Source organism: Grampus griseus, assembly GCF_964374135.1.
Source record: "Grampus griseus genome assembly, chromosome: 13".
NCBI lineage: Eukaryota > Metazoa > Chordata > Mammalia > Artiodactyla > Delphinidae > Grampus > Grampus griseus.
The window spans coordinates 62,766,479-62,779,781 of NC_139007.1; positions in this window are offsets into that span (position 1 = coordinate 62,766,479).

Here is a 13,303-nt window from a genome sequence, read left to right on the forward strand (position 1 = left end):
TTGCTCTCTCTTCTCACCCCAACCCACCCAGCTTTGTGCAAGTGTACTCACTACCCTTCTTCTTCCCTCCATCTGAGCTGGATTCTCTCTACCTCTCTGATGCATTTTTCCTCCCTCCCTCCCTCCAACCTTAATCCTTCCTTTCCTTCTCCACTACCCTCCACTCTTCTGTTCCCTCCTTTTCCCTTAACCCCTCTGGCCATGTCCCTCTCTCAAATGAGATCGTTTTCCTTCCTTGATGGCTTTTTCATATTTCATCATCATTTTGGCAAGGATTTCAGAGCAAGTATGTCTTTAGAAATAAAAGTCAGGAAATTTGTAGAATAAAAAGAGCAAGGAAAACGAAAAAAGGATTTTTCAAACTAAAAGCCACCTTAGGAGTTGAGAGGGGAGAGAATGAGGTACCCAGATTCTGTTGTCTACCTAAGAGGCCTGATGGGGGAAGCGTCTGGGGATGGATCAGCTAATCGGAGGACATGAAGGATGGGTGCGACTTGTACTGACCCGCCCCAATATGTTCAGAGGGGAAACCTGCATGTGGAACAGCAGCAAGGCTCACCACCAAGAACTCTTTTTCTGCAAAGTGCTGGCTAAACTAAGGAAGAGTCTGAATTATCAAGCCTATCTAAAGAAGTGAACCTCTATTAACTTTCAAGTATACACAGTAAAAGATGTAGAATCTTCTCTGGTGGTAGCGTCTACACTAGTTTTATTGACTAGGGAACAGTGAGTTCTAGCAACAACTGTGCATAAATGAGCATTTCTGCTGAGACTGCTTGAGAATGGTTTACTTTCATAACCAACTGGAAAGTGCTCCCTTGAGTTTTGCTTAGATGATTCATGCATGTGGTAAACTTTCCTTTTAGAGAAAATATCAGGTTAAACTTTATCTCAGGCACTATTTCAAATAATCAGAAACTCTGATTTCGTGATGTCCATATTCCTAAGTCTTTATTATCTTTAAATAACCTTAGCTGCAAACACTTACAGACCAGAAATATTTACTGAAAATATCTGTAACTTCTCTCTAGCTTTAAATTACTGAGAAGTAAATGGAGCTGCATGTTACAAATATTATGTGAGAACAAGCAGCTCCGTATCTTTGAACCTGGTGGTTATGATCTACTTGGCAGCCATATTTGAATGGTTGCTCTGCACAGCATAGGACTTGGGCGATATTTTCAGGATAACTGACAAAACTCTACCAATTGGCTGTGTCTTCATGAACACTCAAGGACCAAGGACCTGTTCTTTTAAGTATTAGCATCCACTCTTGCACTGGACCATAGGGATTTATCTCCCTAGCGCTCACCTCCAGTTCACTCTAACAAGTCACTGGAAGGCTCTGAAAGAAACACAGAATACCCATGGCAGAAAGTCATCGCCTAAATAGACCATCAAATAGGGGAGAGGTTGACAACAGAACAGAGACATTTGGGGCCCTTGTGGGCTAGTTTTGAAGCCCTTTCCTATTGGTAGAAGCTGAGGTGAGAGGACACAGAAAGAATGTGGTATGAATAAGGAGGAACTCAGGGTTCTTCTAGTTTTATAACCCTCCCCCCCAAAAACACCTCTAGAACGAACCCACAGAAGTCATTCTTCAGATGACCAAAACGTACATGAAAAGATCCTCAACATCACTAATTATTACAGAAAGGCAAATCAATACTACAACGTGGTATCCCCTCACACGGGTCAGAATGGCCATCATCAAAAAGTCTACAAATAATAAATGCTGGAGAGGGTGTGGAGAAAAAGGGAACCCTCCTACACTCTTGGTGGGAATGTAAATGGGTGCAGCCACTATGGAGAACAGTATGGAGGTTCCTTAAAAAACTAAAAATAGAACTACCATATGACCCAGCAATCCCACTCCTGGGCATATATCCAGAGAAAACCATAATTTGAAAAGATGTGCACCCCAATGTTCATTGCAGCACTATTTACAATAGCCAAGACATGGAAGCAACCTAAATGTCCATCAACAGATGAATGGATAAAGAAGATGTGGTATATATATATATGAATGAATATTACTCAGCCATAAAAAAAGAGTAAAATAATGCCATTTGCAGCAACATGGATGGACCTAGGGATTATCACACTAGATGAAGTAAATCAGACAGAGAAAGGATTTTTTTTTTTTTTTTGCAGTACGTGGGCCTCTCACTGTTGTGGCCTCTTCCATTGCGGAGCACAGGCTCCGGACGTGCAGGCTCAGCAGCCCAGCCGCTCCGCGGCACGTGGGATCTTCCCGGACCGGGGCACAAACCTGTGTCCCCTGCATCGGCAGGCGGACTCTCAACCACTGCACCACGAGGGAAGCCCAGAGAAAGGATATTTATCCTATGATATTGCTTATATGTGGAATCTAAAAAAATGATACAAATGAACTTATATACAAAACAGAAATAGACCCACAGATACAGAAAACAAACCAATAATTACCAAAGGGGAAAGGGGGAGATAAATTAGGAGTTTGGGATTAACATACACACATTACTATATATAAAATAGATAACCAACAAGGACCTATTATATAACATAGGGAATTGTACTCAATATTTTGTAATAACCTATAAGGGAAAAGAGTCTGAAAAAGAATATATATATATATATATATATATATATATATATATATATATATATATATATATATATATATATATAACTGAATCGCCTTGCTCTACACCAGAAACTAACATGACATTGTAAATCAACTATAGTTCAATAAAAAAAGAAGTCTCTCTTTATTTCAGTGGCTACTGGCTGCTAAGTGTCTCCCTGCCTTGGTCCACGTGGATCTGCAGCATTTAGAGGTTATTGGTGCAACCTAAGCTATTGGAAGTTTGCCGATCGGAGCAGCAGCATGAAAGCATACATTCAGAAAACAAGTGGCAAGCCATGGTTCAAATCTGATCTCTACCACTTACTTGCTATGTGACCTTGGACAAGTTATTTAACTTCTCTGTGCCTTTGTTTCCTCAGTTTTAAAATGGAGCTAAAATAGATAAAATGATATGATACTGAAACTGATTCAGAAATTGGGGAAAGGAGTATGGTAGCAGTAAGTAGGTAAACCAAAATTGGCCATGAGTGCGCAATTATTGAGTTGGGTTGTAGCTCTATGAAAACTTATAATACCATTCTTACTACTTTGTTTAAATTTTTTCATAATAAAAAGCTTGAAATGTTGCATAACAAGATTTTTTTTTGTTTTTTTTGCGGTTTTTTTGCGGTACGCAGGCCTCTCACTGCTGTGGCCTCTCCCGTTGAGGCACACAGGCTCCAGACGCGCAGGCTCAGCGGCCATGGCTCACGGGCCTAGCCACTCTGCGGCAAGTGGGATCCTCCCGGACCGGGGCACAAACCGCGTCACCTGAATCGGCAGGCGGACTCTCAACCACTGTGCCACCAGGGAAGCCCAACAAGATATTTTTTTAAAGGTAGCAATAATAATTGTACGTACCTCTGAAATGTGTTACAAGGATTAAATGCGTCAATATATGTGAAGTCGTTCAAGCAGTGTTTGGCCAATAGTAAATACTATATAGGTGTCAGGTATTAGTATAATATTGTTGTTATTATCATCTGACATAGGAGGTACACTTAACACCCAGAAAGTATAGGGGTAACTTGAATAATATTAGATGTATCAGCTCATCTCCACAATCCTATCCTTTTTCTATTTTGACTACCCAATGCTTTAGTTCAGGGCCTGTTTTTCTTTCTCCCAAAGAGTTCCAGTAGCTTCCAAATCGTCTCCCTGCCTCCTGTCTTGCCCTCTTGTCCTTTTAATACAGCCAAATGCAGGACAGAGCTTGAAAGGGTACCAATCGGTAGAATCTTCAAGGGATAGGCATGGCTGGAGCTGAGGATGCACGTAGTGATGCAAAGCTACTGAGACATCCAGGGGTCACATTTTGGGCTGGATGTGGACTGGAAACAAAGCCATTCTGGAGGTTGGATTAATACTCCCCAAATGAGATGATGTGAAACTGGGCCAGGACAGTGAGAGTGGGAAGAAAAGGAAACAAACAGGAGAAATAGAGACAGAGAGAGTACTAAAATCAAGACACTATCTTTTGGAGACGGGCTGATTGTGAGAGCTGAGAAAGGGAAGTACGTAATGACTTCAAAGTGTTAAATCAAGATAGGTAGAATGGTGATGGCCTTCAATTAAGTTGGACCATAAGTGTGTAATATGCAGAACTGGGGATGGCTTAGGGGAAAAGAATGGGTTTGTTTCTCTAGGGGAGCAAAAAGTTTTCCTTGACCCTTTTGAGGTCCCTGGCTGGGTCTGAAAATTCAACTGACAAAGACAGATTAACAGGAGAAAAGCATGCATATTTATTTAGTCTACGTTTCACGTGACATAGGAACCTTCATAAGAAAAGAAGGCCCAAAGAAATGAATAAACCTGTGTGTTTTCATGCTAGGTTTGATGAAGGGTGGACAGTTGTGGAGAAATACATTAGGTTGGGGAGTGTGAGATAAATGTAGCAAACTGGAGGAAGCGAAGCAAGACCTGTTTGTTTGGACTTTTCTCAGGGTTCCACCATATTTGTAGTAAAGATGCTCCTTTCCTCCAGGTATACGCAGGGCACCTCTCACATGAGGGTCTTATGACCTGCTTCAGGGTTAAGGTTAGGTGGGTGGGGAAGGTCAGAGAGACCTCCTGTTTCTGCTGTTTCTCAAACTCTTCCAGCTTAAAATATTCGATATGTCAAGGTGCCATATCTTGCAGCAGTATATCCTGAATTCCGTCAGTTCTAATGAGCTAGATTTATGAAACCTTGGAATATCCATGCAGAATTGTCAGGAAAGCCAATAGAAATGAGAATTTGGTTCATCATTGGGGCCCCTTTTTCCATTTTTAACACATGTTAAAAACATATAATCTTCTAGGGCTTCCCTGGTGTCGCAGTGGTTGAGAGTCCACCTGCCGATGCAGGGGACGCGGGGTCATGCTCCGGTCTGGGAGGATCCCACATGCCGCGGAGCGGCTGGGCCCGTGGGCCATGGCCGCTGGGCCTGCGTGTCCGGAGCCTGTGCTCCGCAACGGCAGGGGCCACAACAGTGAGAGGCCCGCGTACCGCAAAAAAAAAAAAATTTATATATATATATATATATATATATATATATAATCTTCTTAAAGTTGAGTGTAATTAGAATAAATAAAATGGAGAAAAATAAAAGATCTAATTAAGAAAGTTCTTCCTGCTATATCAATGCTGAATAGAATTGAGTTAAGAAAGAACTTTAATTCTGAGAAGTATGCTTATAGATATTAAATTGAATTGTGTATGTGCGCGTGTGTAATAGACATTTCCAGGTTGTCTCCCCCCACCCCATCTCTGTCTCACACACACACACACACACACACACACACACACACACACACACACAGAAACTGTTTTTCCTATTCATCAACGTAGCAGAAAGAAACCATGGTGCTGAGGAAGGAGAAGATGATCACACCCAGCCTCCTGGTTTGATTAATAAGCACAGAACAGTGTTCCTGTTTTCAGGGAGCTTTCCTATCAGGGCTGTAGTCTCTGGAGAGCTCAAGCCTACAAAGCGATAACATCTGGTGTCCATTATTTCCCCAGATCTGTTGTGATTAGTCCATATGATAAGCCTGGCCAATTGCTATGGGCGAGGGATTGCTACATTCCCCCATCAGGGTACTGGAGCTGTCACTTCTGGTTTGTGGGCCCTGCTAATTTGCCACCACAGTTTCCAATATCTGCTAGAATTCCACAAGGACAACTCAGTGCCTCGCAGGGGCAATAGGCTGTGTGGCTGTAGACAGAAGGCTAGCACTGATAATAAAAAGGAGAGGTTTATCAATTAACTCAAGCACCACTGTGTAGACAGCGGCTGGCGGTCCACCCCCGCTTCCGCTGCTCCGGGCTGATTAGACGGTCCTGGAGAACTTCAGATTCACTGATGACAGAAACAGTGAAGTCTCCAAAAGTTACACGAAAATAAATGATCAGAATATATAAATAAGTTTATCTTATTTACCCCGCTTGTTCTTTAATAAGGTGAGTTTTCTGGCTTTCCAAATGCTTTCTGTTCTTCTTCCTTCACCTTCCCTCACAAACAATGATACGAAAGAATAATCCATGAAGACAGATCCTGGCTGGTCCAGATCAAAGCTGAAGTCCAATATGTACAAAATCCTGGGCCAATAATTTGGATAATTGAGGCTCCTTCCTTCAATCATGAACCTCTTTCCATTGTTTTTTTTTTAATCACATACTAATGTATCACTTCCATCAAAGAGGAACTCTCTGAAAAGAAAGTTTTTACTGTTATCATGGGTAAATCAAAGTGTAAAACTGATCTACAGAACTACATAAATGATATAAAAAATTGTAATCAAAATGTGACATTTTATTTCCTTTGTGTTTCTTTAAAGTTGAAAAGTACTGTCAATATTTCAGTTTTTCTATGAAGGAAGAGTTACATTTCTGTCTTCTTATAATAGTGTCCATCCAGCCTACAATAGTGATGATCCCTGCACAAGGTTAAAAGTTTTAGGAATGAGAGTATTTTGCAAGCTTTCATATACATAAAACAGATTCAGGTCATAGTCAAGCTGCCAAAAGTAGAAGACAATGATAATTTTTGGGCATAGATGGAGTTTTTACTGGATATTATTATTATTATTGCTTTGCAGAATCCCTTCACTTTTCTTTAATAAATACATGTTATTACCCATTTTTTCTTCTTTCAAAAAGAAATAATCAACTTAGTAACTTAAACATGGTGAAAAATTTTTAAAAATTCAGAAGTTGTTTTCATAGTGACTCCAAATTACATTACTCATTTTTCCAGCAAATGTGTTTTGCTGAATCTTCAATTGCTTCTGCTGATCCATTGCTCAAGAAAGCAAAAGCCAAACTTCAGAACAAAAAGTGAAGCGTAAACTTGAATCATGTTAGCATCAATACAGTTCTGAGCGTGTGGGTGGTGTCGCTTTGGTGTGATGAAAACATAGTCATTCTGCTGGTTTAAAATATTTTGATTTAATACATAGACTATTTGCCATAATTTGTTTAAAAATCACATGTATTCGAGAATGTTTAAGTGCTTCTCCAACTTTCTAAAATTATACCTTGCCAATTGAAAGTGGAATTACTATACTCTTATTTTAGCATTTAATGCATAATAACGTTGAGTAAAATCTCCTGGGGTAGAGATGTTGTCTTCCAGCCCAAGCATAACCCCAGTTGTTCCACTTGACTAGGCTTCCAGAGCAGCCGAAGGAGGTCAGACCTTCTCCATTGACACTAATGGACCATTTTATGCAAAACTGTTCATTTTCTGGAAGGGACCATGTCTGACTGGTGGAGTGATTCACAAAAATCACTTCATTAAGCGACCACTCTTCATGCGTGGCCGTATTCCCTTTAGTGGGCTAGATGCTGTGAGCCTCGCATGGGTACCCAAGGTGGGGAAGCTTATTCCGCGCACCGTGAACTCAACCCCCAGTTCCAGGTCCTGCGCTCAGACAGTGACTTCCTGGGGCTGGCACACAGGCTAAGGCAGGCCTGGCGACTCAGTTCCTCCGGGCATGGCCATCCCGCGGGACAGCCTACGAGAACCAGCTCCACCCCAGCCCGTCCCGTCTCCACACCAACCGTAGTTTTATTCTTTGTCCCAATTCTCCTTGGAGCAGCGAACGATGCTGTTCACAACGGGCGCGGCCAGCAGGGCCTCGCCTTGGACTCCTTCTGGACAGACCCCTGAGAGCTGATTCCCTGCCAACCTGGGAAGCAACTCGCTCCTCCCAAAAGAACACTTCTTCCCAGAGTTTCTCCCACAATCTCTAAGACCATGGCAAGTCCAAAGACAGACAAATAGGAGAGAAGGAAGGTGCCTAATTTGGAAAAGGAGACAGACCAGGGCCTACTGAGGTTTGGAAGGCAGAGTGAGAAGTTGAGACGCTGGAATGAGCCTGGTGAAAATGCTGGGAGATTCCCGGACAGTGTATCTAAACCTGTTGGAGCTTCCAAAGACTGAAATGTCTTTACCCCTGGGTCACTCTCATCTCCTGAAGTCATCTGGCTTAGTCAAAGCCACTGTTTCTGGAGGCACAGTGCCACAGCTTCTGATGGTGATGCTGCTTCTCTAAACAGGAAGTTTCTCTCACATTACTTTCCAACTTGCGTTGGACTGGGTAATAGCAGATTTCATTGAATGTTCCCAGTCTAAATCCTTTGACCTTTCAAAATACTAAACATTAGCTCTTCGCCTTTAAGAGCGCCTTGGCCAGCAGTCTGTGGAAGGTCTGTTTTGCTGTGATTTGCACAGCCCAGGACTGCTCCGAGCTCAGCTGCACCAGGCTAATTTCCATAAGCATCATGTGGTGTTACAGAAACCACATTTTGCCAAGCTGTCAACTATACAGCCTTCTCTTTGCTAAACAGACTCCCATTAAAACTGTCTGCACAATTTGTCAGTTAAATGAGGTACAAGAGGGACGCTCTATTTGCCCCTAATTAGCTGCGCAGACTACCTTTGTCTGTTTGATTAAGCATTCACATTATCAATTTTGTTTAATCTGATTCATTTCACACACCTCCCCTGGGACAAAGCCCATACGGTTAACTAATCTCTGATATCATCTCTCATATCAGGCAGTTCTCATCTCCCCCGGAATACATTCTACCGACAGGCTCCATGATCATCGAGCTCCACAGAGGGGAGTTGGTCTGGTGAGGGGCAGAAATTCAGTTCAGCAACTGGAGCTAAACCCCGACATGCTTAATTTAAAGCGTCAGGGAGATTCTTCCTCGGTGCCATGTGTCCGCGTCATTCATCCATTCATTTATTTGTGTTCACTAATTCATTCATTCCAGCGGTAAACATATTGTCTGCCTACTATGCACCAGGGGCTGTGCTGGGAGCTGGGAGGGATACAAAGATGTCTAAGATAAGGTTCCTGCTCTCAGACTGCTTATTTTCTCAGCCCCCAGGATTACTGTAAAAACCGTCAACTAGCATGGAAAGAACACTTGCTCCCTAAGGCCAGTTCTACTAATATCTATAACGCATGGCCTGTTCAGCTCAGCTACCAAACAACTCTCCAAAGAAAGATTTCGGATAAAGGCATAAAAGCAAGTGGTCATGGTTTCTTGAAATAATCTCCCCTCCCACTCCCGTTTGGAAAAAGAGTTGGCAATGGAGACAGAGGAGTTTAAGGAAGTAGAATTAACAAATCACTTGATCATAAATAGTTCTGAAATGCCATTGCATCTGATAACATGATAGAAGTTTTTGCTTAGTGAAACCAAACCACTAGTTGTTCAACTGATATCTTCCGCAGGTTGACAGAACAAATGCTAAGTAGAACAAACTGAAAATTTAGAGAAAAGCAATTGGCTTAATTTACTGGGGAGTATAAAACTATTCTGAAGAGTATATATGTTTATATATATATGTATAGCTGAATCACTTTGCTATACATCTGAAACTCACATGACGTAAATCAACTGTATTTCAATAAAAATTAAAAAAAAAACGATTCTGAAGATGAGAGCAGTTGAAAAATATACTGGAATTTATGGCTCATGGACACTTGTATTCCTGAAAAATTATATCAAAACCTTAGGCTGATTAAGATGACAATCTCAGAAACATATTCCACCCTGAAGGTTTTTGGGTCCTGGCAGGTGATAAGCACTTGAAAATGAATATTTGAATCTCAGAATCAGAATTGGAAGGCTTTGGGATTATTCAGTGCAACCCTCTACTTGTCTGGGAGTCTCCTTGATGACATTCCTAGATAAGGGAATTGTTGGATTCTGCGTAAGTGCCTCCACAAATGGGTTCTACCACCCTGCAAAACTGCCCTCCCATTTTCGGTCAGTTCCGACTAGCAGAAATGTAGTGGTCATGCTGGGCTGAAATCTGCCCCATGAAACACCCCCCTCACTGACTGCAGGGAGCTGGTCTGTGCAGGTAGGACTAATCCCTTAATAATTTTGAGGACAGCTTGCTGCTTCCTACCCAGACTTCCTTCTCTGAGTACAGCATCGTCAGTGTTTTCAGTAGTTCTGCCCCTGGTGGTTTCTCACCCTTCTACCCTCTCCCCTCCTTCTCTTCCAAATATTCTTTAGTTAGTTAACCTTCCTCTCAAAATCTGATCCCCAGAACTGAGAACTGTCTCCAAGAGTATCTGACACACGCACCCAGAGGGGGACACTCCCTGACTCTGGACCACGCCTGGTCCAGTTCTATGGATGTGACCTAAGATCATGTTGACTCTTTCAACAATGTCATTGCTCTGTGGATTCATATTGACCTAAAATCCTTCGGGTCTTTTATATGTGGCTTTTATTCAGCTCTCATCACTCTGGGTTTGCCCTGTTACTCAATTTTATGTTCATCCCTGTCACATATTATCTCGTTAACATCAGCTTATTTTAGCTTGCGCGTTGCCCCCTTGACTTCTGTAGTCTCTTAGTTTGCAAGGATGGCATCACTGTTTCGTCCAAGTTATTGATTAAAATGATAAAAAGGCCATGAATCAAGTGAGTAACAGAAAGTCACCGTGTTTCTAGAATAATAATAACTACACTATCATGTATTGCACAATTATACATGCCAGACACTACACTAGTACTTTATGTATCTTCTCCCATGTAGTATTTCAGAAAACTCTATTTAGTATCATTGCACCAGATTATAGATGAGAAAACCGAGACTAGGAGCCTAAGAAAATAACTTGCCCTAAAGAATGCAGTTAATAATTATGTGGAGGGAGAACTTCAACCAAGGACTGACTCATGCCTGAGCCCAACTTATTAAGCACTTTACTGTATTCACTACTTCATATCTGTAAGGAGGTTTTCCTTACTTATTCTTTAAACTCAGTTTCCACTTGCATTCACCTCCCCCCACAGGAAACCTTGCTAAGGAGTTGGATCTGTAACCTTGAATTTGTTTTTTGTTTTTTGTTTTTTTTTTTGCGGTACATGGGCCTCTCACTGTTGTGGCCTCTCCCGTTGTGGAGCACAGGCTCCGGACGCACTGGCTCAGCGGCCATGGCTCACGGGCCCAGCTGCTCTGCGGCATGTGGGATCTTCCCGGACTGGGGCACGAACCCGTGTCCCCTGCATCGTCAGGCAGACTCTCAACCACTGCGCCACCAGGGAAGCGCATATATCTTTGTAAAGCGTATATATCTTTGTAAAATATGTAGGGTTATTGTTTTGGCTGGATTTATTTACATAAAATACATTGGGCTGTAGATCTAATTCTGTTTCTTATTTTTATTCCTGAGTACTATATGTTACAAATCTACCCCTGTTGCTGGGCATACATCTAGTTCATTGCCTTTAATGGTTGCATAGTATTCCATGATGGGTATGGACCACATCTTATTTGTCCATTCCTCTAGTGGTAGATACATAGGTTACCTCCAACTCTCTGCTATCACAAACAAGGCCAAGGAACATCTTGGTATGTGAACTTTATCATCTTGAGTGAGAATTTCTCTGGATTCTAGACCAGGAGTGGAGGTTCTAGGACATAGATAGATAAGTGCTCAATGGTCCCACTAGCAGGACATGGGACTTCTGTTTCCCTGCATGCCCCATTTGGTATTTTAAAATGTTTAACCTTTGCCAATCTGATGGGTATGAAGTCACATCTCATTACTATTTTAGCATGTGTTTATCTGATTATTCATGGATTTGAATATCTGTTTATATACTTGTTAGCCATTTGGATTTCTTCTTCTATAATTGCCTTTTTACATCTTGGTCCATTTTTCTATTTGTTTTCTTATTTCCAGATAAGTGGCAGAAATTCTTTGCATAAAAACATACTTGATGGGGCTTCCCTGGTGGCACAGTGGTTGAGAGTCCGCCTGCCAATGCAGGGGACGTGGGTTCGTGCCCCGGTCCAGGAGGATCCCACGTGCCGCAGAGTGGCTGGGCCTGTGAGCCATGGCCTCTGGGCCTGCATGTCCAGAGCCTGTGCTCCATGGCAGGAGAGGCCACAGCAGTGAGAGGCCCGCATACCGCAAAAAACAAACAAAAAAACCCCATACTTGATGTATTTTCTTGTCTATTTCTTAATTCATATCTGTTTCCATATAGTGAATAATGACAAAACTCTTCAAAAAATTCTGACCATCATCTCTAGCTAATAACCTTTAAATCTATGATCATCCTTTAGCTCTCTATCTAAACTTTTAGGCCCCAGAAACTCAGTGTGTCATATACTCATTATTCCTACCCTATCGTCCATCCTCCTACAGTCTGGTATGAGACTTAATGACATTGCCATCTACCCAGTTGTCCAAACAACTGGCCACTGCTTTTCCTTATTCATCACAATCAGTCACTGCATCATGTCAAGTCTATCTGAGAAATAGAACTCTTAGCTTTCTCCTTACCTCACTTTCTGTTACGCTATGCCAATGCTCATTACCCATTGTCACAGCTCTCAAACAAGCCTCCAAATTGATCTGTCTCCAGAAGTCCCCCACTTTATTTATATTTTAGTTGGGAGGAACAACACATCAAGTGCTCTTCTCAAGGCCAAATTAGTCTACAGATTGCAGAAATGGGTGTTTGATTGGAAGATTAAAGGATATCTATGGTATAGGGCAGCTTATGAGGAAGGAACAGACCCAAGTAAGAGTCCATGATGAAGAGTCTTGAAAAATGAACACAGTAAGTCCACTTTGAGTGCCTGTTGGAGGGATACATAAAGGAAGGAAAGGGAACTGAAGGGACAGAGAAGGAAAGGATAACTCTTTGACTCTTCTGCATAGACTAACACTACACATTTATCTACAAAATAATTATGAAAGTATCTTATTGATTCTTATGCCTGGGATAGACTCAACTCATTAGATCGGAAATTATTTCTTTGATGCCTGAATATCTGGAGACCTGAAGACATTTTTGTACATCATCACATTTTAATTGTTCATCTTCATGTGGAAAAACAGACATTTATAATATAAAATTAAAATTTTGGATGGTTCTAATGTGTTGGGAATTAATATTTTATACCAAGTAATAAAGTAACATGGTGAGATCTTAAGTAAGGATGAGTTGGAAACTTTTCTGCTCTGTATTTTGCCTTCTTTTTCCTGGGATACTTCTTGCTGGCAGAAGACTGCAAAAGCTATCTTCTTGTTAAACTCATTTCTTTCAGCTCACATTCTCATAAGCACTTGCATTTTTTTTTTCTTTCAGTACGCGAGCCTCTCACTGCTGTGGCCTATCCCGTTGCAGAGCACAGGCTCCGGACGCACAGGCTCAGCGGCCAT